The sequence below is a fragment of the Pleurodeles waltl genome, chromosome 1_2 (assembly GCF_031143425.1).
Source record: "Pleurodeles waltl isolate 20211129_DDA chromosome 1_2, aPleWal1.hap1.20221129, whole genome shotgun sequence".
Classification (NCBI taxonomy): domain Eukaryota; kingdom Metazoa; phylum Chordata; class Amphibia; order Caudata; family Salamandridae; genus Pleurodeles; species Pleurodeles waltl.
The window spans coordinates 1,097,471,583-1,097,497,948 of NC_090437.1; positions in this window are offsets into that span (position 1 = coordinate 1,097,471,583).

Here is a 26,366-nt window from a genome sequence, read left to right on the forward strand (position 1 = left end):
CCACCCCCAACCGGCTACCATCATTGTTTTTTTACGCTAGCCCACCCTTTGCGCCCGTTAGCAGCATTCCATAAATTTGGCGCCCAGCTGGTGCTCTGGAATGATGCAAGCCGGTGCTATACTTTTTGAAGTGAAACTGCGTTTGCGCAGTTTTGCGCCAAAAAGTATAAATATTGGCCTCAGATTTCAGCAAATGGGATATCTGTCATTGTTGCGATGGAGTAATATGCCCTCTGAGTTCTAAATCAGGCCCTAAATTCTTAGCCTGAATAGATTAAGCAATGACTGCTAACTCTCTCAGGGCCACATGTCTGAAAGTTTGAAACAGCAAGTTCCTAATTGTGATTTCCTCTTAATAACAATTAGGAAATCACTATTTCAAATGTAGGTTGCACATAGACCTCTCATGGATATTAACGAGGTAGGTTGGTTTGCAAATCATTGGGAATTGCTAGAATCACAGGTATGGTGGCCTGCTGCAGTCAGCGGACCACCATGTCAGTGATTTTAAATAAAGCAATCTTTTTGTTTTAAATGCAGCCCATTTTCCTTAAAGGAAAATGTGATGCAATTTTAAAAAAATGACACGTTTTCTTTTCATTTTTTAGGAGTAGGCAGTGATCTGTGGGACCACTGCCTTCTCTTAAAAAAATGCTTATACAAAAATTCACAAATTTTAAATTGGTGGTAAAATTCGAATGATTTGTGACTGCGTTTTGGTTGCAAAACATTCATACATACCTCTGCAATTTGTTATTAGGAAGGGATGCCTTCAACACGCCCCTCCTAATATCAAATCCGAAAACCCAGATTGTGATTCGGTAACAAGTTACCAAATCGCGAATCGGGTTTTGTACATCTCAAAAATACTTTTTCCTTGCAAATGGGCCAATTATGCGAAATGGTACATTTGCTACTGGAAAAAAGCTTTGTACATGTAGCCCTCAATCTGCACAACTTGCAGGTTTTCCCAAAGTGCCTTCTTAATGCTGGTGTAAGTGCTACAGAAGACATCACAGAAACGAGGTCCCAGTTATTCTGAATGATGCTTGCAAGGTGAACCTTAATTGTAGGATTAGTCAGGAAGATTAGCCATCACAGACAACTAGGCTGAAAGAAACATAGTAGCTAATGGATAATCCAAGACTGAGAACACCATGACAAAAAAGTCAAACAAGTAACAACTAGCAAGCAATCTGGGAAGCTTGTATTTAATTATTACATAATTGAAACTAAACTTACAGAAAAGTAAATTCAGGACTCAACATAAGTTTATGCCTTGTTGCAAAGAGTTTGTAAGCAAAACAAGGAATGATTCCCAATGGTAAAGTTTTTGAGAATAGTTTATTTTCCATCATTAACATTATGAGTAGTACATTTGTGAGTAGTAACTCCTATTATTTTAAAAGGAGCTAGTACTTGTTAGTTACTAATAAAGTTAGTTACTTATTGCTCGTAAAGTTACTGGTAGTACAATTACACTGCAAAAGTAAATATACACCAAAAGTGTAACTTTACCTTTGTGAATCAGTTCATAGTGCACACTAGTAACAACTATCCTTTAACATACATTGTTCCCGATTCAGAAATTGGTAGGGGGGTTACTCCATCACAAACTTGACGGATATGCCATCCTTTGTATTACAACCCCATAATAGTCTATGGAGATCATGATATAACGGATGGAATATCCTCCACGTTTGTAGCAGAGTAACCAGTCCACCAAAATCTAAATCAGGCCCATTGTTCTAAGACTCTGCACTATGGTGATGTCCTTTTCATGGCTGGTGAGTAGTAGGGCTGGCGTGGGCTATTGTTCAGGTAGGAAGATCCTATAACAATTGGCGACACTTTAACCACATCCGCTCAGCCAAGTGTATGCCAAGTGTATGTCGTAAATTATTAAGTCACAACTCAACACATTACGCAACCTCTGGGACAAGGGTAAGGGATTCCATGAGTGTATGGGAATGGGAGAGTTAGAGTAAGGTGAGATAAACACAAGCTCAACATTCATCAAGTTGATGAGCAGCACATCATCATCACATCTGCTGTGGAAGGAAGAAGAACATTCAGTTACTAAATGCAAACAATTCTGCAGCTCCAGAGTACCAGTTATCTAATTGTTATGTTAGATATTTAGGAAAAATACAGAATAGGGACGACTCCTCACACAGTACTAAAAATGGTATTTTGAAAAAATTAAAATAATACCGTATATGAAACTGCTAAAATGACATATGCATTTTGCTTCACAGAATGTTCGCCTTGGGTGCACGGCTGAACAGATCCAGATAAGAATGTTATGTAGCAGTTGTGCAGAAGAAGAGGAGACCTTTGGAATGCAAATAAGTAAATGTGAATATTGTGGAGTCAATGACAGGTAAGCTTCATGCAGTCATGTGTGCTTAACTGAGAAGTGATAACAATGTATTGCCACCAATCCCAAACAAGTAGCTGCATTTACCTGACTGATCAATTCCACAAATGTGAATACCATTTAGCTGTTTGCGTACATCATGTGATAACATGCATCCAATGACAGTCCCCCCTTGACCACAACCACTTATTAGATTTTGACGTTGGTGCAACTCTGTATTTTCATAATCAACACACCTCTTCCCAGTCCACAGGAGTACGTCTTTTAGTCTTTGAGTTATGCTGTTTCCCATTGAAGTAGATGGGCATTGTTCCTAAATTTCTTCTTCTGGTTTGTTGTGGTAGTTCCGTCCTGACTCCAATCCAGAATCCTACCAAAAGGAGAAGGACCTTTAGTATTGATGAACAAGAAAAGCAAATGAATTTGTGTAGTTTTGGTGACACACTAACTGGTCTCAGAACATCAAAAAAAAAGAAGTACACAAAAGGACCATGTAAATTGTTATAGTGAAATGGAAGAGCAAGGAGAGCGTTCAGGCAGATTCATTCCCACGGGCCCCAAACATTATAAATCAGGTTAAAAAAACGAATTGCAACACCTTTTCAGCCACCACAAAAGTTGTCAATCACTCAATATATCACTCCTTGGTGCAATAGTTACCTGTTCCAAGTGAGGTGTACATTTATTTATTGCATCTGTTTTCTCATGAAAGCGATACACAAGGGCAGTCTTATATAGTTTACAATAATCTTTAGTGTCAACCCAGTTAGGGAATGAAGAAAAGAAGAATATGGATGGTAGTCATTGTTTTCTTCATGTCCTTTAAGCATCCTAGGACCACCCCCAACACCCACCACCCATGCACGCAACCTTGGCATCATACTGGACTCCTCTCTCTCCATGACTCAGCAAATCAACTCCATATCATCCTCCTGCTTCAACACTCTCCGCATGCTACGCAAGACTTTCAAATGGATTCCCCTATAAACAAGAAGAACAGTCATCCACGCCGTCATAAGCAGCAGATTTGACTACGGAAATGCCCTCTATGCAGGGACCACAGCCAAACTTCGGAGAAAACTCCAGCACATCCAGAACGCAGCCGCACGTCTCATCCTCAACCTCCCTCACCACGAACACATCTCCGCCCACCTCAGAACCCTACACTGGCTGCCCATCAACAAAAGGATCTTCTTCAAGATCCTAATCCACGCTCACAAGGCTCTCCACGACAACGGACCGGCCTACCTCAACGAACTAATCAACTTCCACAACCCAACTTGACAGCTCCGCTCCGCCGACATCGCCCTCGCAACAGTCCCCTGCATCCAACGCACCACCTCCGGCGGCAGATCCTTCTCCCACCTCGCCGCCAAGACCTGGAACTCCCTCGCACCCAACCTTCGCAAGACCCAGGACATTCTAACTTTCAGAAAGCACCACAAAACTTGGCTTTTTGAGCAGGAACTCGCCCCCCCCCATCGCCTTGAGACCCTACCGGGTGAGTAGTGCGTTTAATAAATTTATTTGATTAATTGATTGATATCGAGGCTCCTTTTCTGCACACTGCTCCACTCAAGACATGTGATATGACTAAATGGGGCAGCAAGAGCCAGACACCAAGGGCTTGATTTAGATTTCGGTGGATGGGTTACTTTGTCACAACGGTGACAGATATCCAATCCGATGAAATGTAAATCCCATTCTCATAAAATATAATGGGATTTAGATGTGAGCAGATGGGATATCCGTCACCGTTGTAACAGTGCAACCCGTCCTTCAAGTTCTGAATCAGGCACCAAGTATATAAATGTTCTTCTCTATATTGTTTTTAAAGCAGTGCAAAAATATAGATGGATGTTCTATTGTGGGCTACTTAGTCAGGTAAGTGGAGTTCATCCTCAAACTGAGGGAGCTTGCCCAGAAGTTCATCAGCTAACAGACTTGAATCTGACTAATTGCCCTCACCTTCCTCCTGTGTTGTTTCAGGAACAGTATAAGCTTGTGGTATTAAGTCCTGGTTCATTTGAAACATGGTCAATTTCTCTACATTTTGAGTTGAGAATCTGGTTCTTCTGACCATGCCAACTGTGCCAGCTGCACTGAAAACAAAATGTTGACTACTGGACAAGCTTTATTTCCAGCCTCCTGCGCACTGGCAATTGTTGCATCTTCTCATACCATTAGACCAATGGGTTTTGATCCAGGTAGATATATTTTTGATCATCCAGATGGTCATGGACCATCCTCTGAATCTTCATTGGTGTTAGCCACTTTTTTGACCTCTGTTGCCCACATCTCTGCAATTGAATTAAGCCCTCCCACTTGAAACCAAGCCATTGCAGAGGTTGGGTTGGTTTCTTCTGATGCTAGTGGTGCTGGTGATGTTGTTGACTGTGTGACAACAGCACTGCCCTCTCTGAGGGTTGAAGGCTGCATACCAGAACTTCTGCCCAGATTGCTAACTTCCAGCTATTCTTCCAGGTGTCTCACTTGATCAACAATCCAAGACTTGTAAAGTGAAACATCCTCTTTTAAAAAAGAAATTAAAATGGGCAGTATTTTTTGTACCATGTATCAAGTATTGTGGCACATATCTACCATTCTCTCTTTGCAGTCTTGAATTAACAGCCAAGTGAATGAATAAGCTCTGGTCCAATTTATGTGCTTTATTCACACTGGTAAACCGTTGCACAAACCTTTTTTAGATGGTCCTGTAGCAGATGCAACAATAGGATTGCTTTGCTCATCGTAATGTTTTCCTTGCTGACTTCCTGTGTGAAACCTCAAACCCCATTTTCCCACCTCCATTGTCATGCTTTTCCCTGCTGCATCCCTACCCTTTGATGTAATTGACCAAACTGTACTGCTGAAACAGTTGCTGCAGCATATACCAGGTCGAGTTCCAGTGTGTTGCCCTTCCAGCATAAGGGCCTTAAACGATAATTTGTTAGTTGTGAATGATCTTCAACTGCTTACAGGATTTAAAATAATGAATACAATAAGTGCAATGGTGGTCAGTATGTTGCTGTCTAAGTCTTCTAAGTCTTGTACAACCAGGTTGATTCAATGTGCCAAACACAGGACCTTCAAACATTCATCACCTGTCATAGCCTTGACTACATTACTTCCAATGTCCATGGTAAGAAATCCCATTCAGAGACCTCTGTATCTAAGCCCTTCAAACACTTTATTGTTAAACTCTTCCAAGATGTTGACAGCTGTGTGCGATTTCTCTATGGTAAGCATCCTTACTGTTGCATGCCTCCTAATGCCCTGAAAGCTTTTTACAGCACTGAGACCTGCAGATAGCTGTTGCCTGCCCCGCACAAAAGAGATTGAATTTGCAGTGATTAACATGTAATCAGTTGCTTGACAATGGTCCAAATGTGTGCCATCAGAAGGATAGTGTGAACAGCTCTCTGCTGAATTTCTTGGCCAAATAATTGCTGCACATCATGATATGTCATTGGAACAACCACTCTGACAAAATAGGTCCTGCAGAGAACCTCCCATTTTATCAAAAGGCCACCACATATTCTAAAAATCCCACTCCTTCCACAAACAAAAAGGAAATGAAGCTAGCTTTCTGTTGTACAAATGTGCCAATAGGTGGTTGTATTCATAGGGCCCCTCCTGCCTTAAACATGTCGGTAATAGTAGCTTGGATTTTTTCTTTTGAAGTGTCACTGACACAGGAAAAATCTGGAGATAACCAGGAGGTGATAGACACAATGTGCATCTTGGGGGGGGGGATAATTGTATGAGGCAGTGTCTGCATTTGAGCCTTTCCCAATTTGAAGTTTGCTGAGGTGGGTGATGCTGTTTCATGTAATGCCTTTGTCCTCTTCTTCCTCATGACCAGCTTCTTCGTCTCTCACTGTGAACTGAGCTGCTTCCCCTCTCTCATCACAACTATCACCAGCATCTATCTTGTCCCACCGGATTGTTTTCCGAAGGGATGTTTGGCCTCCAGTACCATAGTGCAAACTGGCTTACCTCAATGAACACTCATGTGGCAACTGGAGAATTTTGCAATGTCATTCTTCTGCTTGCTAATCGTAAAGAAGCCCCAAACTGGGGAAGATAACTTTTTTAGTGTGCTACTGCCAATGCCTAAAGAACTAGAAGAAGGTGGGTGTGTAGTTTGCCCCTTTCTAGGGTGTAGATCTACTGTGGTACTGGTGGATGCAGGTTTTGGCGGAGGTCATGCAACTATGGAAGTTAGCATTGGTGGTGGTGGACCACATTTCTCTAAGCAGGTTGATTAGGAGGGGTCATCTCGGTGTCCTCTGAGCCACCCTCCATACTATCAATCACTGGCTTGTCATCACTATCACTTCCCAGTATTCTAAGGCTCTCAGGAACTATCCTTTTCCCTTGTCTCCTATGGAAAGTCTTGGACTCACCCAGAGTCGAATCCATGTCCAGACCATCAGAAGGGGGGCTTGGAGATGCTGGATACTGTGAAGCCAATGATTGAAGAGCAACATCTTACCCAGAAGGAAGTTCAACCTTTTGTTCTACTCCTACTTCAGAAAGAACTGTTGCGGGCTCAAGCTCCTGTTGTTTCCTTTGACAATAGAGTACTTTGTGACAAATCTAGTTCAGACTCACTGCTCATCTCCATGACTGCAGTTTCTGTATTGCTGAGAGACATAGTCTTGGCCTTAGGTTGGGGTGGTGTCATTCATGCAGGAGTGCTGCTCACAGCTATTTGTTGCCCAGAGAAGGGTACAGCAGGTATACCATGTTTCTTGAAGAAGGTGCAGGGCAGCACACTACTGGTGGTAATCTTCTTCTTCTCACTGGTCACTTTCTTGACAGGAACACCTGTTCTTGGGCCATCTTCAATTTTTTCGCTCTGGTAGTTGCCACTTAGCTGCCCAAGCAGAATCAAAGGAGGACTCAGGTGGTGTCACTCAGTGCCTGCCTTCCGCCTCACATTTCTATGTGTGATGTCTATTCTTGTGCACCTAAAGGCAAACCAATAAAAAAAAAACAGGGAAACTTTGCATTTGCTGTCTCAATCTACAGATCATATAATTTAGTGAGGTCATCACAAATAGTTAACAATAGTGTAATCATTTCAAACCATGCATTAAATAATATTACAATAACATACAGATTGAAAATATTAATTTGTGTGCTTCTAAGGTCTATGCTGTACCTGTGGCAGGTGGGGGGTGCAGGGTAAAATGGTATAATAATCCATAAAAAAATGATTGCTGGTGTGCACCTATGGCCTATGGGACACCTATGCAGGCAAGGGGTGCAAGCAAAATATTGAGTAATTGTTACCAAAAAAGATAGCTGGTGTGCGCCTATGAAACTTCTATGGCAGTCAGGGGGTGCAGGGAAAAATTGAATAATAATCCTTAAAAAAATTATTGCTAGTGTGCGCCTACAAAACACGTATGGAAGGCATGAGATGCAGGGGAATTGGGCTAATCCTTCAACAATTATTGTTGGTGTGTGCCTATGAGACACCTATGGCAGACAGGGGGTGCAGGGGAAAATTGAAAAATCAGCCTTATAAAAAACTATTACTGCTGTGAACCTATGGCCTCTGAGACACCTATGGCAAGCAGGGGGTGCAGGGAAAAAAAGTGAACAATCCTTCAAACATTATTGCTGGTGTGCACCTCTAAAAGGTCTATAGCAAGCAGCTGATCCAGGAAAAAATTGAAAAATTATTTTAAAACTATTGGTGGTGTGCACCTATGAAACACTTATGGTGGCCATAGGGTGCAGAGGCAAATAGAATAATAATCCTTAAACAAATATTTCTGATTGCTGGTGTGTGCATGTGGCTGATAAAACACCCTTGGCAGGAAGGGAGAGCAGGGAAAAATCGAAGAATCCTTCAAAAATTATTGCTGGGATGCAGCTCTGAATGGTCTATAGCAAACAGCGGATGCAGGAAAAAAATTGTAAAATTATTTTAAAACTGTTGGTGATGTGCACCTATGAAACACTTAAGGTGTCCATTGGGTGCAGACGCAAATAGAATAATAATTCTTAAACAAATATTGCTGGTGTGTGCATGCAGTCGATAAAACTCCCTTGGCAGTCATTGAGAGTAGGGAAAAATTGAATAGTCCTTCAAAAGTGAATGCTGATGTGCACCTATGAAATGCCTATGCAAAAAGAACAAATGATGGATGGAATGCTGAACAATGCAAACATTCATCCCCAGTCACAGAGATCTGGGTTTATTCCATCATTTATTTACACACCACGCCACTCCAGTTTGGACCCAGCCATATGCAAATCGGTCTTGACACTGTTCCCCACGGGAACAGTCAAGCCCAAACTGCCAGGCCAGGTCCTCCTTGGACTGGAAACAAGCATTCCTGGACCCGTTTAAGGGTATCACCCCTCATCAGCCAGGTTAGCTTGAATCCAGGGGCAAGTTAGCATGGGACCCACGTCTGGGCATACCCTTCCCACCTAGGATGACAAATGCAAGAGGAACAGATGATGGACAGAATGCTGAACAATGCAAACATTCATCAGAGATCTGGGTTTAATCCATTGTGTTGATGCCTACCATGCCACCCCAGTTTGGACCAGTTCATGTGAACAATGATGTAAAAATCACTGCCTGTGTGGTTACTCATACTTTACTTACCTGTTATCAAGGCAGTTTAAGCAGAAATGCATCATGATTGTGAAAGAGGGGTTGCTCACACCGTTAATAAATGCTTGTAAGGTATTCCTAATTGGTGCCTAAGATTTTTTTTTTTCTGTTTATATGACATCAGAAACTTCACCTTTGGGCTGAGGCCACCCTGACAGGGTTGGGCACCCCTACACGAAACCTGTGGTTCAGAAATATTTATCGAATGGGCTTGGCCGGTTTGCCTCAGTGGAATTTATGGCATTTATCCAGGAAAAAGACTCAGCACGGAGGTGAGCACGGGATGGGAGGGAGGTATTTCACCACTTTCCTGGCAGTTCAGGGCCTCCTTGCATCAGGACGTTTAATTGTCGTGCTGACATGGGCACTGTTTAATACTATTGATTAAACTATTGTGCCTAGATCGCTATTATAGCGGTATTAAGATTAAGCAGTGCAGGAAGGATCATACATAATAGTGCGTCTTGGGACTTGTATTTGTGATTATCAAGTCACATGAACAATGATTTAAAAAGAACTGGCTGTGTGATTACTCGTACTTTACTTACCTGTGGTCGAGGCAGTTTGAGCCGAATCAAGTCAGGATTGTGAAATAGGTGTTGCTTACATCATAAATACATCCTTGGAAGGTATTATGAACTGGTGCCTTGGCATTTTGTGTTCTGTTTACATGGCAATGGACTCTTCATCATTGACCTGAGTGAGGCTGCCCTGACAGTGTTGGGGGCCCCCACACGAAGCTTGGGGTTCAGAAATATTTATTTAAGCGGCCTGGCCCATTTGCCTCCGTGAGATTTCAGGCATTTATCTAGGAAAAAGATTCAGCACGGAGGTGGGCAAGGAATGGGAGGGAGGTATTCACCTCTTTCCTGGCAGTTCGGGACCTCCCTGTGATGACAGCATAATGTGGGCTGCAGCTTTTAAATGCATGAGGATATATGATTGTCATGCTGCCAAGGACACTGTTTAATAATATTGATTAAACTATGGCGCCTAAAATGCTATATCGGTATTGAGATTAAGCACCACAAAATGGATCGATACGGAATGGTGTACCCTGGAACTTGTATTTGTGATTATCAGGCCATGTGAACAATTGATTTAAAAAAAACTGGCTGTGTGATAACTCCTACTTTACTTATCTGTGATCAAGGCAGTTTGAGCCGAAACATGTCAGGCTTGTGAAAGAAGTGTTGCTCACACCGTGAATAAACACTTGGAAGGTATTCTGAACTGATGCCTCATCATATTTTGTTCTGGTTATATGACAATGGACGCTTTGCCTTTGTGCTGAGGCTGCTCTGATGGGGGCGAGGGTCCTCACACGAAGCTTGTGGTTCAGAAATATCTATGTATAGATAGTAAAATGAGAAAAATAGAGCTTTATTCATAAACAACACTAAGAAAATGGAGAAAAAAGGACGTTAGAACCATGCCCCCAGTCTTCCTAAATATGTGCATATTTCCACTTAGAAAAAGGTGAATGCAAATTAAGGGGGTCATTCCGACCCTGGCGGTCATAGACCGCCAGGGCCGGGGACCGCGGATGCACCGCCAACAGGCTGGCGGTGCATCCAGGCCAATTCTGACCGTGGCGGTAAAGCCGCGGTCAGAAAAGGGAAACCGGCGGTTTCCCGCCGGTTTTCCCCTGGCCTGAAGAATCCTCCATGGCGGCGCTGCAGGCAGCGCCGCCATGGGGATTCCGACCCCCTTCCCGCCAGCCTGGTTCTAGTGGTTTTGACCGCCAGAACCTGGCTGGCGGGAACGGGTGTCGTGGGGCCCCTGGGGGCCCCTGCAGTGCCCATGCCAATGGCATGGGCACTGCAGGGGCCCTCTAACAGGGCCCCACAAAGATTTTCAGTGTCTGCATAGCAGACACTGAAAATCGCGACGGGTGCAACTGCACCCGTCGCACCCTTTCCACTCCGCAGGCTCCATTCGGAGCCGGCATCCTCGTGGAAGGGGGTTTCCCGCTGGGCGGGCGGCCTTCTGGCGGTTGCCCGCCTGCCCAGCGGGAAACTCAGAATGACCGCCGCGGTCTTTTGACCACGGTACGGTCTTCTGGCGGTTCCCGCTTGGCGGGCGGCCTAAGTCTCTAGTGAAACTCCAGGCCACCCACAATCAACTTTATAAACTTAAGAAAAAAAGAAAAAAGATAAAGGTAAAACATAATGGTGCATGCCTTCAATCAAATAACAAGCTTATCCAAAGTTCTTATTATATTGCTCAAATATAATGGTATTTGCAGCAGGGGTTGCAGACAAAAAGAGTGATTATTCCCCTCCAAATCAAAATGAATAGTAACCAAGAAATAGAAAGCACTGTGAGGAACCTTCTGGATAGAAAGTAGAAATTGAAGACTTTCTGGCACTTCACTCCTGATGAAAAAAAAACGTAAATTAAATAAAAAATGTGTTTGTGCTAAAACAACTACCTGAACCATCTGAATATCTACTCGAAAACCTATTTTTGAGCTGGTTTTGCTACATCTCTAGACAATCTATTTGAAATGTAGCCCTGCTGACCGTGACCACTTGTGACCGCGTGCATCAGAAAATGGTGTTGGAAAGCTTCCTATTGATCAGAAATAACACTATCGGAAGCTAGATGTTGCTCTTACTCACCAGCTCGTTTGCTAGAGCCTTGCCTTGTTCCCTTTGTCACTGTGTTACTTGAACGAAAAACAAAGTCCACCATGTGGTGACTAACTCCATGTTAAAAGATTAATGTGGAGTCACCAAATTCATTCCTAACACATGAGTGGAATGTGGAATGAAAAATTCAGCCCAGGCCTAGAATAGGCCTAATTACGCCAAGACAAGGGTCGATGCGACGCTCCGGTGAACCCAGCTCTTCAAACTACAATGACCACCAGTGACAACCAGCAACATAAGATCTGACTTCACAGAGCAGCAACAACACCCGGCATGTCAATGTGAACCTCCTGCAATGACCATCCACAAGGCAGACCACATCTTTGCACTATAGTGACAACTGTCTCTGACAGCAGGTTTGCTCTCCGCGCTACAGTGGCAAGCTTCAGTAATGCACTCCATGCTCCTTGCGGCCTCCTCCACCATGAAAGGAACTCTTTGGACCAGACTTTGAGAAGGTAACTAATTTAATGTGACTTTTCTGATCCCAGTATCCAGCCCCGGTGCCATAGTAATCGGCCTGAACTTGTGACTTTTCCCTGGTCTCAAATGACCAGATGACTAGGGGTGGCGCTTTGTGCTTCTAGGTATTATACTTACCTAAAACGTTAAAATCTATCTAGCAGACAGCAAAAAGACTGCATGTCACAGGACCACTGGGGAGGATGCTCAAGCTCCTGACTGATGACTCTAAATGCTATCTAGGATTGTGATCTGACAACGAGGGCAGCTGCACTTTTTCTAAAGACCTGCTATTCACATAATAGATCAATAACATCAGAAGCACAGCAAATTAATTAATGCTTTAAAAATGGGGAACTTCACCTAACATAATAACTAGATATATACCAACCACAACACAGGCCCGATACAGAGGACTATACGTATTGGCAAATGACAATACCACAAGATGTTGCTTGCATGCCATAAAGAACAAACCATGTGTTGTCTGTCCAAATAATACAATATTACAATAGCAAATGTAAAGTACATTAATGAATGACAAACAAATTGAATTGTGATATTTTTTGTATAAATCTGATACAAATGACTGACATAGGGTAAGCCTGTCATACAATTGAATGTACAAACCTCTATACATCACGTATAACTTTTAGAGGAAAAGTGGGCCCAACTACCATGAATGCATCTTGACCCTTTGGCTCTCGAACACACTACAGTATAATAATTGGAAATGTCCATATATTTTTTGACTCACATTTACTACTCTAGCTCTAGTTCAACTAAGATTGGGAAATTGCATGTATTTTACTTTGTGCATGCAGATTTGCTATTCTAATTCCAGACCAACTAACATGGACGAAAGTATGTATAGTTGAAGGGGGACTAATGTACATTTCTTACTCTAGTCCAATTAACATTGAGGAAATACATATATTTAGCGGGCTCAGATTTAATATTAAAATGCAAGTCCAACAAATATTGGAGACAATGCATATATTTTTGAGGATTAAATTTACTGCTCCAAATTTAGTCACAACAACCATTGGGGAAAATGCATATATTGGGAAATGCTGAGATCTATTCTTCTATTTTCAGTTCAACTGGCAGTGAAGAGACTGCATATATTTGAGGTGGGAGGGGTCAAATTTACTATTTTAACTGCAGACCAACTAACAATTGAAGAAGTGCATATACTTGAGGAGGGGTCTGTGTAGGAAAGTCCTCCTTTTTGCCCTGGTCACCCCCACACTTTTTGGACAGGTACTGGTGGTTAGTGACTCTTGGCTGTGCCCTGGGTACTGCTTACCAGCCCCAGGGCCAGTGCTCTGTGTAAAATTAATATGTAAATTAGGCTAATTATAATTGGCTCAGTTAACCTACCTATAAGTCCTTAGTATATGGTAGGGCATGTAGGTTTAAGGACCACAGCATAGGTAGTGCACCCATAGGTGCACTGCTGAGGTGCCCAGTGTCATTTTAAAGGCAGGGCTCCAGGGACGTTGGATCAAGATCCAGGTTTACCCCAGTCGAAGGATTTTCACCTCGAAAAAACGACTAAGTCCGAAGGTAAAAATCTCCACCGAGGATTCCCGCGATGCGTATCCGGAGAAGGGCTCCAGGAGGTCAGATTGGACTGGCAGGTTCATCCCGCTGAAGAAAATCTTCAGAAAAGAGACTAAGGGGGTCATTCTGACCCCGGCGGGCGGCGGGAGCCGCCCGCCTGGAGGGAACCGCCAGAATACCGCTGCACGGTCAAAAGACCGCCGCGGTTATTCTGGGTTTCCCACTGGGCTGGCGGGCGACCGCCAAAAGGCCGCCCGCCAGCCCAGTGGGAAACACCCCTCCATGAGGATGCCGGCTCCGAATGGAGCCGGCGGAGTGGAGGATGTGCGACGGGTGCAGTAGCACCCGTCGCGAATTTCAGTGTCTGCTGAGCAGACACTGAAATTCAAAGTGGGGCCCTCTTACGGGGGCCCCTGCAGTGCCCATGCCATTGGCATGGGCACTGCAGGGGCCCCCAGGGGCCCCACGACACCCCTCACCGCCATCCTGTTCCTGGCGGGCAGAACCGCCAGGAACAGGATGGCAGTGAGGGGGTCGGAATCCCCATGGCGGCGCAGCAAGCTGCGCCGCCATGGCGGATTCCCATGGGCAGCGGAAAGTCGGCGGTACACCGCCGACTTTCCGTTTCTGGCCGCGGCTGTACCGCCGCAGTCAGAATGCCTGGCGGAGCACCGCCAGCCTGTTGGCGGTGCTACCGCCGACCCCGGCCCCGGCGGTCCTTGACCGCCGGGGTCAGAATGACCCCCTAAGTGAGAAGGTAAACTTTTAACCGAGGCCTCCCGCGGCCTGTAGCCGAGCAGGGCTCCATCGCGGTCAGCCTTAAACTTTGACTTTGCCCCGGTCGAGGTGCCACCAGATGACCCGATTGGCGCTTTTTGTTTCTAGGCGCTAAAAAAAAACAATAATTCTTTAAAAATTCATATCTCCGGTTCCCCTTATCCAATTTTATTCGTTTTTGTGCCATTTTAAAGATAAAAATATAATCTATTTTTATAAAGTGGTTTGGGATTTTTAAACTGTTTCCTGTGTTTTATTCAAATACTGTTTTGTGATATTTGAATGCTTTACACTCTGTCTCCTAAGTTAAGCCTTGTCGCTCGTTGTCAAGCTACCAAGGGTTGAGCTGGATTTAATTTACTGAGACCTAACTAGACCTAAGTGGAGGTTGGTGGCCTATTGCTAAGTGTAGGTACTTACCTGCCCTTACCAATAACCCTTTTTCCAACATTCTTGATCTATATTCAGATTCAGCACCTTGATACCCTATCAGGTGATGACCATTGCTTTATAAATACTGATTGATTGGCTGATTGATATGAATCCATAGTATAGTTAGAAAGGGTATATTATTTTAAAGTGACCAGATTGAAATGTCTCTTGTTCTTTCTGCAGGTCTACCTTATTTGATTCCTTCTCGCGGGTGGCACATTGGTGCAATATCAGGCAGTAAGTGAAGCTTGTCCTCATTGAAAGCCTTACCGACAGCTCCTAGGATCAAGTCCGTCATCAATCCTTTTATCATTGATAATTCTTTACTATGTCAGGTATTTTAAGGGATCTTCCTTGGCAGTGATGCAGTCATACTGAAAACATACTATTGCCTATATGTGTCTTACCATTAATGATGTTAATGAAACTTCAGTTGTATTTTGTTGTGTGCTGTAGCAGACGGAGGAATAAGAATAAATATTTTTTCTTTTATGTAAATTTTATTCAGCTCATTGACTGTATTGCACTTGATGACTAGAGAAGCATAAAAGAGGGGTGAAAAAAATGTGCATTCAATTACTCTAATGGATTCATTGATAGCCTGACGGCATAAATATTGGAACATTTCTTGAATGATTGTGTAATGAGATGAGCTTTTCATTTCCTATTTAAAATGTCCTCTGACCATGCAAATTTTTTTTCTTTTATTAGACCTAAATAATTGTGCTTCTTGTTTGAGTCCTATATTTGTCAATAATCATAATGTTGGTCTTCCTATAGGTCAGTTGTTGATCATTCACTTGATTAAATTGCTGTAAGTTTGATAATTGGAATCACAGACCTGCAGGAGTTAATGAAAAAATAATATTTCATCCACATAAGCTAGGTAACTGATAGAATTAGATCCAAGATTTGGAGGTAAGCCTCCAGCACATTAAAGATGAGATGAAGATCAGCTAAGTATAACGAAAGAAGCAAAGGGGCTTAGATTAAACCCTGTGTTAGACCAATCACATTACTCATGTTTGGTAAAAGATTCCTCAAAGTCAGTTTGACCTGAAGCCACGTTTTACCATGTGAAAATATTAAAAAGTGTGGCTGGAGAAGTTTTTAGAGAAAGGTTTTCCATCTGAGCCGAGGAGGGCAATAAGAATAGTCTTTTGGGTCTTCCTTTTCTCCTTTTCTGGAAATTGAATGTGCTATGGCTCCCTTCCATGAGGATCTAATTCTGCCTATTTGAAGGATTTGTGAAAAAGGTTATGAAGCATTATGTTCCAAAGACTAGGGTCTGCTTTTAATACGTCAATTGGATCCCAATCAGGCCACCAGCTTTTGACGGTTGAGACCTCTTGACCAATACTGTTATTTTATCTATGGAGATAAGCAGAAATGAATTTGTAACGATGGGTAGATTAAGTACGGCGGGTGACCTGTTATAGTCAGTAGTGGATTTCCATTTGTTATACAGTATGAAGTGACTGTTTGCAACTACGTGGGACCAGGTGCCATAACCAATTAAGGGCTAAAATACTTAAGAGGTATTTGTTTTGATTGCTGAATATAGTTGTATCGATGCTGCTTCTTGGTGGGTTCTGCAAATCTCAAGTATTTTGCTTCTGTAGGGCTTTTTGTTTTTGTTCTTTATCCCAGTAAGGTGAAAGTTGATTCTTTAAGAGTAGTCATTACATCCCTTGAGTTAGAATGGGAAATTTGCCTTTGTATAGCATTTGAGAAAATAAAGAGGAATATTTGCTGCAGCAGTTGTTCTCAGTCTTTAGGCCAATGGACTGGTGAAGAACTGTCATTGGGCCACCCATTGATATGATACGGGATTAGGGGCTAGCCCATATAGAATAATGTAGGTTGCAGTGGAGTAGTGGGTGGGGAGTGGTTGCCTCTTTTATATCTAGCTGATCCCTGGCTTCTGTGGTTGATGGTGATGGTGTTGAGTAATGATGGGAGAGAGCAAAAGCCTGATTTGAGATAGTGGTTGATTTAGGTGTCATATTAGTGGCCTCTGGATTAAGAGGAGGGGAGAGTTTGGGAGAGTAGCAGCAGGAAATCGATAGAATACCCAAATGGTGACTTGAGATTTGCCAGAAGTACATTGTGATTAACAAAGATGGCCCAAGGAAGACCGATGGAGGTATTCAGGCTGTGTGCAGTAGTGCTAGGAGGTGGAAGCATAGTAGTTAGGTTCATTGGAAGAGTTTGGGTAATACAGGAGCCACTTAAGTAGGTTTCTGGTATTGGCAGTTGCAAGTGGGTCCAATGGAATATGGAGGGGTTTTGGGGATGTGTGAGGTAATGTTAAGAGATGGAGGGCTAAAAGTTGGGTCAAGGGGAAGAGTTTGAATCATAGGAGAGCCACTTAAATGGGGGGTTTCAGGTATAAGCTGCTGCAATTGAGTCCCATGAAAGGTTGGCTGAACTCAGGCATGTGCACTAGCTTTATGGCTGAGGTTAGGACTGGCATTTTCTTATGTCATAAAAGTTGGTGAATTGTAGGTCAAACGTTTTTGGATTAATTTACAAGACTTGAATCATTTTGTTGCTGCTAGGTGATGATTGAGACTTCAGTGTTGAGACTGGCAGATGAACCAACTGAAAGTTTGAGACCATAGGGGATTCCAGTGGAACATGTTTCATTCAAGTGATTGATGAAGATGTTTGTCCACTTGCCTTTAGGTATCCTTTCTTTGCAAAGAAATATTGGTCAGTGATGAGAATTTCTGGGACTTCTTGGGAAGTCTGTGTTAGTTGATGCTAACTGCACTTTTCAAGAGGTTGGTGGGGTGGATAATTGTGAGAGAATTTGGGCCTACTCTGGCATAGTTGAGGTGGGTTTTGGTTTGTTGGCAGGTAGCCATCTTCATCATGGCTTCCAAATGGTAGTATACAGTGTGAGGTAGTTGAAACAGGAGGTGTGAGGGAGAGTCAGATGTTGGCAGACCTGAGATATGATGGAGAGAATAGTGGTGTAAAGACTATGAGCTGCAGATGGTATGTCAGTATAATATCAGTAAGCTGGCCTGTGATGATGGGAGGGCTTGATGTGTTCAATTAGTGATGTAGTGAAGCTATGTTGATGTGTTTCACTAGCTAGGAGCTCACAGGGGGTAATAATAGAATCCTGGATCCTTGGAACTGAAATAGAGCTTTTAAGGAGTGAACCTCTAAATTAATTTCCTTGAGGCATTGGTGAAGGCAGTCAGACAGGTTATCCTCATGGTTCAGGTTGGCATGGGGACTGATTGAAAGAGTGGGAGGGCACCCAGAGCAACTAAAAGCATTTAGAGGGAATAGAAAGGGTTGCAGTTTAAAGTACTACAAATTGAAGGCAATTTGTAAATAAGAAGAGGTAGTTAGCGAGTTGGTTAAATAGCACAGAAAGATTAAAAGGATTTGCCCTACTTTGGCAAATCAAATATTTGGTTTCACTGCAGGCTGCAGAGCATCCTCAATCTGGCTCACAGCAGAGCTATCCCATACTGAGAAAGTGTTGCATCTTAAAAGCTTGAGTCCCCAAGGAAGATGCAGGGTTCGTTAGAGTTGCAGAGCCCCTGGATAACAAAACAGTGATCCTGAGGACCTCCATTGGTAGGGACAGGCTCAAGAGCTACCGGGGAAGTGGCAGCAGTGGTGACAATGGGAAGTGGATGCCACAGCTCAGGACTGGTGTTCAGAAGTTGAAGAATTAGTAAAGGTCCAGGTAAGTCATGCTAACAAGAGCAATCACCACCTATATCCATCCAGGGAGGGTACATTTGGGTGGATGGCCAGCCATATCCATGGTGCATGAGTGAGCAGGGCAAAGCCAGTTTATAATGTGGATGAGCTTTGAGGATAAAGATACTTGTCTGGAAATGTTATCAAGTTGTTCACAGTAGTCCTTTTTTGAAAGGTCAAGAGAGGTAAATGGGCATGTAGCCCCAAAAAAGTCATAACTATCCTTTCATGAGAATAAAAGGACGGAGGAGGTGAAGTTGATTTTCTGTGTCTATAATGTCCACTGGACATTGATGAACATAGGAGTTACAGATGGAGTCTTTTTATCTATATGCTGTTAGGGACATATTTGTCTGCCCCTTTCACTGACATCAAGCTGGTTGTGGACCTTGAATTTTGAGATGGTGGTCCATGTTCTGTGAAATAGTGTTTTTCTAGGGTTGATTGGGTTTATTTCTATAGTCAGAGGACCCTGCTCTGTAGTCCTTTTTTACTGTGACTGACATCCATCTGGTGATGGAACTTGAATTCGTAGTCAATGGTCCATTTTCCAGGAAGCACTGAGAGGGCTGCTATCAGCACTTACTAGGCTGGGTTGTGGTTCTGGAGGATGAACTCGTCGATGGACTGGAGAAATTGGCTTAGAGTATGGACTGGACTCAAGTTAACACACCCAACAAGCAGAACGCCCTTAAGCGATGCATGAGGCTCACGATCAATATGTAGCAAAGGAGCTGCCTACACAATGTGTCCACAGCACACATTCCTAGGAGCAGCACCCATTACAGATAGAGTGAGGAGGATCAGCAGGTCCCAAGGTGTGCCCCCCAAATTTCCCTTACCTTAGTGTCCTCCCAGCAGCCATTAGCTTCAGGTGGAACCTACAATGTGTCGTCAACTTTGACATGTTCCAGGCTTCAAAAGCCTCCTGTAGTGTCTAGAGCTAACAGGGATGGGTCTTCATGGTTCCATGATTTTTTCTGCCATGGATGTTCTAGATATTGGGGTTGTAAGCTTGCAGTGGGGTTCAGAGATGGGACTCCATTCTATTGGCCATCTTGGAGTCAGTCAATTTTAAACTTAGTGTGTAATTTTGAACGTATTCTAGTTGTTCTTTTACTCTAGTGATTTCAAGTCCTGTGATGTCATTAGGGCCAAAAGTCATGTTATTTCAACTTGTGTAATGCCAAGAGGACCGAGGTTATGTGATGTCACTTCTGGTAATGTCATTAGAGGTCATAAGGTGCATGATGTTACTTTTGATACCTCTGACATTTTTGGTGACTCTATAACCATGGGGTCAAACCTTCTTATACTTTAATTATTTAGCCATGGAACTTATGAGACCATGCTATCCATGGAGCTTGATGGAATGTAGGGTGAAGGTTGAGAGGAGAGTATGAGTTGGAGCAAGGTAGAGACAAGAGTGCTGGTTGGGGTGATTCTCCCATCTCCCTCCTATTAGCAAACACATAGAACATATAACAATATGATAAACTATACTGCATTTTTCTTTTTGCATACTAAACATCAAACAAGAATATAAGATGCTAATTTGACACTACTAGAATAATACATGTTGTACTTTTCTGACACAAAAATGACGTATGTGCAAAATTGTCAATAATCATTCAACTATTCCAGTCTCCTGCAAGACCTTATACTTTTTCTTTCAATGAGTCTATTATCCTCCTTCTAGATCTCCCTGATTGTGTTGAAATGACCATGTATCTTCACAACTCTACTAAGATTCCATATTTTATGGTCTTCCATTCTTATGGCATTTCCAAAAATGGTAACTATTTTGAATGGAGCAGAAATGTTTGTCAAGGACTTAGAAAACCCCACACGGGAATTTCTGATCCTTCCTGTGTCACCAACTTTCTTTTCTGTTTTCTTTACTGCCTATTGACTGTCAAACCTGACTTTATGCTCTGACATCTCCAATTTGCTTACATTTTTTCTCCTTTCATCATATTTTAGTCCCATTCATCACCTGATTTCCATTTACCCACAAAGAGCAACCCAAAGCATTAGCCTTTATTCTGTGACATAACTCAAAAGTCATGATACCTGTTGTTTTGTGCTGTGTCATTCTATAATTTCTTACTTTACATAAAATGTCCTTCTTCCAACACACATTGTTAGACAAAGCTGTTTTTATAGTTTACTTCAAGACTTTGCCAACCCCTGCACCGTACTGCTTGGTTCAGGATGATAAACTGTTGATTGCTTATGTTTATTATCTCTGTCTCTAAAGAATCTCTTTATTTGTTGGGACACAGATCGTACCCCAGAGTCAGTTAAAATGGTGGAAGGAAACCCCTCTCTCTCTCAACGATTTGCTCAAGAAACTTAATTACATCACCCATTTCTACAGAATTGGTTATTCCCACTGCTGGCCATCTTGAACGATCAAAGCAATTGCATATATATCTGCACTTGAGTACATAATAGGACTTACAATATCCATGGCAATGCCCTTCGAAGGTTTTTAGGTAACTCTCTCATTTCCATAGGCTGTACTGTCCTTTTAAGTGTCTTTTCAGGACTAACACATTCCACATATTCTCTCACCAACCTTTCTGTGTGAATGTCTGAACCTGGCCACCGTCTGAGTATTTCTTTGGTTTTGGAAATTCCTGGATGCCTTATGTGCCAAAGACACTAAGGGGGTGATTCTGACCGCGGCGGACGGCGGTCGCCGAAAGACCGCAGCGGTCATTCTGGCTTTCCCACTGGGCTGGCGGGCGACCGCCGAAAGTCCGCCCGCCAGCCCAGCGGGAAACACCCTTCCCACGAGGACGCCGGCTCAGAATTGAGCCGGCGGTGTGGGAAGGTGCGACGGGTGCAGTTGCACCTGTCGCGAATTTCAGTGTCTGCTAGGCAGACACTGAAATTCTTTTTGGGGCCCTCTTATGGGGGCCCCTGCAGTGCCCATGCCATTGGCATGGGCACTGCAGGGGCCCCCAGGGGCCCCGCGGCACCCCCTACCGCCATCCTGTTCCCGGCGGGAGAACCGCCAGGAACTGGATGGCGGTAGGGGGTGTCAGAATCCCCATGGCAGCGGAGCGCGCTCCGCCGCCATGGAGGATTCTCAAGGGCAGCGGAAAGTCGGTGGGACACCGCCGACTTTCCGTTTCTGGCCGCGGCTGAACCGCCGCAGTCAGAATGCCCAGCGGTGCACCGCCAGCCTGTTGGCGGTGCTACCGCCGACCTCCGCCATGGCGGTAATTACCGCCAGGGTCAGAATGACCCCCTAACTCTTCTCTCTGATTTGTTGGTGGTATAAGTCTGATTCCTTTCAATACCATTTCTTTCTGCACCTTAAGTTCAACCTTAATTCTCCAAAAACCATGTAATTGGTCATGATAGTTTTCCTCACCACACCACCTATTTTTAATTGTATTTATCACCTGTTGCATCACTTCATCTTTTCCCATTTCTCTGACCCACTTTTCTTCTTTAACGATCCCTTCTTTGACAAGACATATTTCCAAACCATCATCCTCCTCACTCATCAAGTCATCCGATTTGTATCTACTAAGTATGAACAACAATCAGCTAAATTGTTCTTTGTACCTGGCACATACAAAAGATCAATCTGAAACTCTTGCAGTGCTATTACCCAACTACTTATTCTTCCTGAGATGGCGCCTAAGCCCTTTTTGTCAAAAATCCCTTTAAACGGTTTTTTATCAGTCTTTATTTGAAATCTACCACCCCACATGAATTTCCTTAATTTACGCACTGCCCAAAAAGCAGCCATGGCCTCCTTCAATATAATGGAATGATTTATTTCCACACCTTTCAGCCCTCTAGAAACAAATAGAATTGCTCTTTCTGGTCTAATGTGTCAAACCCTTCATACTAGCCTCAGACATTATGATAGTTTCATGTCGAGTTTCAAAACTTGGAAGCATGATGTTTTCCTCGGACATTGTTTCATCGCTTTGAACTGTGATTCGTATGATGAGTCCCTTTTAAAACAAACACCTTTCTTTAACATTAACATATTTTTGGTTTTCTCAGCAAAATTCTAAACAAATTTGCTACAGTACTTAGTCATGCCGATAAATTTGGTTACCTCTACTATTGAAATTAGACTAGCTAACTCGCCAATTGTATCTACCAACTATTTCTTGGGTTCTAATCCCTCAGATGTTATTTTGTGTCCTAAGTAATTGATCTCTTCCAGATTGATTTTATATTTTTTCGCCTTTAAAGTTAAACCACACTCCTTCAGTCTCTGAGGTATGTCATGCATACGTTTGTTGTGTTCCTCTATATTGGTTCCATAAACTAATGCATCGTCTTGACAAAGTTTGATTCCTTTAACATCTTTTAAAACTCTCCATATCACTTGTTGAAACACTTCCTCTGCCGAGATAAGCCCAAAAGGCATTCTTACAAAGTTAAAGGTCCCAAATGGTGTTTCAAAAGCCTTAAGGTCCTGAGAGTCTGAATGTAACCTTATCTGGGGATATGCTGAAGTTAGATCTATAGTCAAAAAACATTTTGCCTCTTTCAACATTGCCAGCATCTCATTAATGGTGGTTAAGGGATAATGATATGTCACAACACATTTATCCAACCCACATAAGTCCACACAGGGGTTGATGTCCCCCTTTAGGCTTAGTTGGCATTACGCCGGAGCTAACCATTTGCTTGCTTCTACTTCCTTAATTATGCCATTTTCTTTCAGGTTTTCCAACTCGATTGTCATGTTGTCCTTGTCCGTAAGAGGTACACTCTTTACTTTACTCACCACTGGTGTCACACCTTTTTTTATTTTGATCTTATGCACAGAGGCCCTCATTATAACATTGGCGGTATTGACTGCCTACCGCGGCAGCTGCAGCCACCAAGACACTGTCGCGCGCCTACCTACCATCAGCCATATTGTGACTGTAGCCGGAATTCCGCCAGAAGGATGGCGGAATTACGGATTCGGCAATGGTGGCAGACAGCAGTAAGGTGGCGCTCCTGCCAGCAGCAGCGCCACGCCAGTAGACCGCCGCAGACCGCATCATGACCCATGATACGGCCTGGCGCTGTTCTGCTGGAGGACACTGCTGCTGGCAGCAGCGTCCCATCCCGTCTCCTGCTGGAGGACCCCCCCCACAAAAGGTAATTTGGGTGCTCTGACAGGGGAGAGGGGTGGGGGGTTTTGTGTGTGGGAGTGGGTGTATGCTTGTGTGTGCATGCATGTGGGTGTGTGGCGTATGGAATGAGTGTGTGCATGCATGGTTGTGAGTGTGCATGTATGTTGTATTGCCTGAATGCATGGGTGCGTGTCTCTATGTCAGTGTGTGTGCGTGAATAAATGTATGCATGCATGGGTGAGTGTGTGTATTCATGTGTATGATGGTGCGTGAATGTGCGTGTATGTTGTGAGGGGTCTGGTGTGGGAGGGGGTGGGTGAGGGAGGGCTCTTGGGAGGTGGGGCGGGGTAGACCCCTATCAGTGACAGGGTAGGGATTCCCTGTCACTGACAGTGTCTACCGCCATGGTTTTCGTGGCAGTATGGAAGCCACGAAAACCATGGCGGTAGAGAGGGTCATAATCCTGCGGTGGGACAGTGACGGCCGCCTGGCTGGAGACTGAAGTCTCCAGAACCGCAACTGTTACCACCCTGGCGGACGGAGTGGTACATTGGCAGGATGGCCTGAGCCAGACCGCCAATGTTATATTTTGGGGAAGAGTACCACCAGCCTGTTGGCAGTACTCTTCTCCAAAATACAGCCGTCCGCCAGGGTCATAATGAGGGCCAGAGTCTTTTAAACATCCAGTTTCTCTTGAAATACCTCAGGGAACTTCTGCTCATAATTTGGTCTTCCACCACTTATTTCATCCACCTGGCTCAATCTGTTTAAGTCTAACCAAAGGTTTCTCATTAGGATCTAGATCAACCATTAATTCCTTATGATGAAATGAACTAATGAGAGAATCCCCATCTCATGGAGACGTAAATTGTCCCAGCAGTTAGTCTGTCTTTAAATTGGGTGAAACCCCTGAAATAACTCAACAACTTAATGGGTTCTTCTCCATACCCCTTTGAACATATATCTGGTTTGTGTAACTTTCATTTGGCAATCAAAGACTTCCCAAACCAATCTTTCAGAAGTAGAGATATTTTGGCCCTGAATCAAATAATAAAGAACCTGAATACCCCTAAATTTGTAGTCTCCACATGGGACCACTAGCCCCTTCCTTCACCTGTAGAATGAATTGATCACTGTCTTCACAACAACAAACCTCTTCTTCTTCACATGTCACTTCCTGATTTTTCTAACTATTAACATATCTGCAGCATTTGGTAACATGACCTTTTTCCTCACATGTTTTTACATATGGCCTTCCATCTACTATAGTCTTTATAACTTGCAAAATGACCAGGTTTACCACATCTGAAACATCACCATTCACTTTTCTTTCTATCCTTGCCAGTTTCTTTCCTGAACCTTTGATCTCCATCTTTTCTGAGTTTCTGTCTACCCATCTGATCCTTGCTGGTCTGTTGAGAGTTTATCACATGCACTTCATTATCTTTCTCATACCCTTCCTTTATTTATTTAACACATGCTTGACTGTGTTAAAATGTCTTGGCAACCATCACTACGTCATTTGGAGATGGATTATCTTTTTGGCAAAATGATTATTTTGCTTTCTCTAAATTACAACCAAGTATAAAATGGTTCCTCAATCTTTCTTCAATATTTCCGCCAAGTTGCGTGTTGATGCTAATTTGCGTAAACCAGTCATATACTCTTCTACTGATTCACCTGACCTCTGCAATCTTTTGCCGAAATTATATCTCTCTAACACTGTAGATATTTTTGGTAAATAGTGCAAGTCTATTTTTTTCAAACATATATCATATTTATTTAAATTATACTTTCTTCAACTGTTAGTTCTGGTAAGTGCTCAAAAACGTCTTTGCCCTCTGGTCCCAAAGAATGTAACAAAAATTATGTTTCACATTTATCACTCAAAAAAGTACCGCCTACTCTTCCAGAGTGTGAAAGAACAATTTTCCACTTTTTCTATTGTACACGAGGTTCTCATGGACTTCGTCAAAAATGGAGAGGTGTAACATTCTTCATAATGACTCACCAAGTTACATTATTTACAATCTGTAGTTACAACTATTTATACCTTCAGAAGAACAGAAGGGTACATACCATGCAACAAAAAACCCTTAAAAATTACATAATGTATAGTCTTTGTTTACTGAAACACTTGTGTGTGACAAGCCTTTATGAAGTCTTCTTGTAATTTTTCTTTCCGAACCTTGGTGTGCCTATCACCGAAGGTTTTTTTTTGGTTACGCACATGGATGTGCCGATTATTGAAGTTTTATTTGTTTAAGCACATTGGTGTGTCTATCACCAAAGTTTCTTCCCCCATTCAGTTCACCATTTTAGGCGTGCCTGTGTAGTGTTATGGCTGGAACTGGCCAGCACCACTATGATGGAAGCGGAAGGGGTGGGTGAGGAAAACCCCCCCTCGCTGGAGGTGTGAGGTGGGTCGCACCGAGATGACGGGAGAAGGGGTTATATAGGAGTGGGAAGGCGGGAAGATTGCAGAGTAGGATTAGGGAATTAAAAGAAAGAGTTGTTACTGGAACACTGCCTCTGAGTGTTTATTGCGGATTGTGCGCTTGCTGCGTGACCTCACATTGGCGATGAGAGTGGGCCTACCATACCTGGTAGTGGCACCA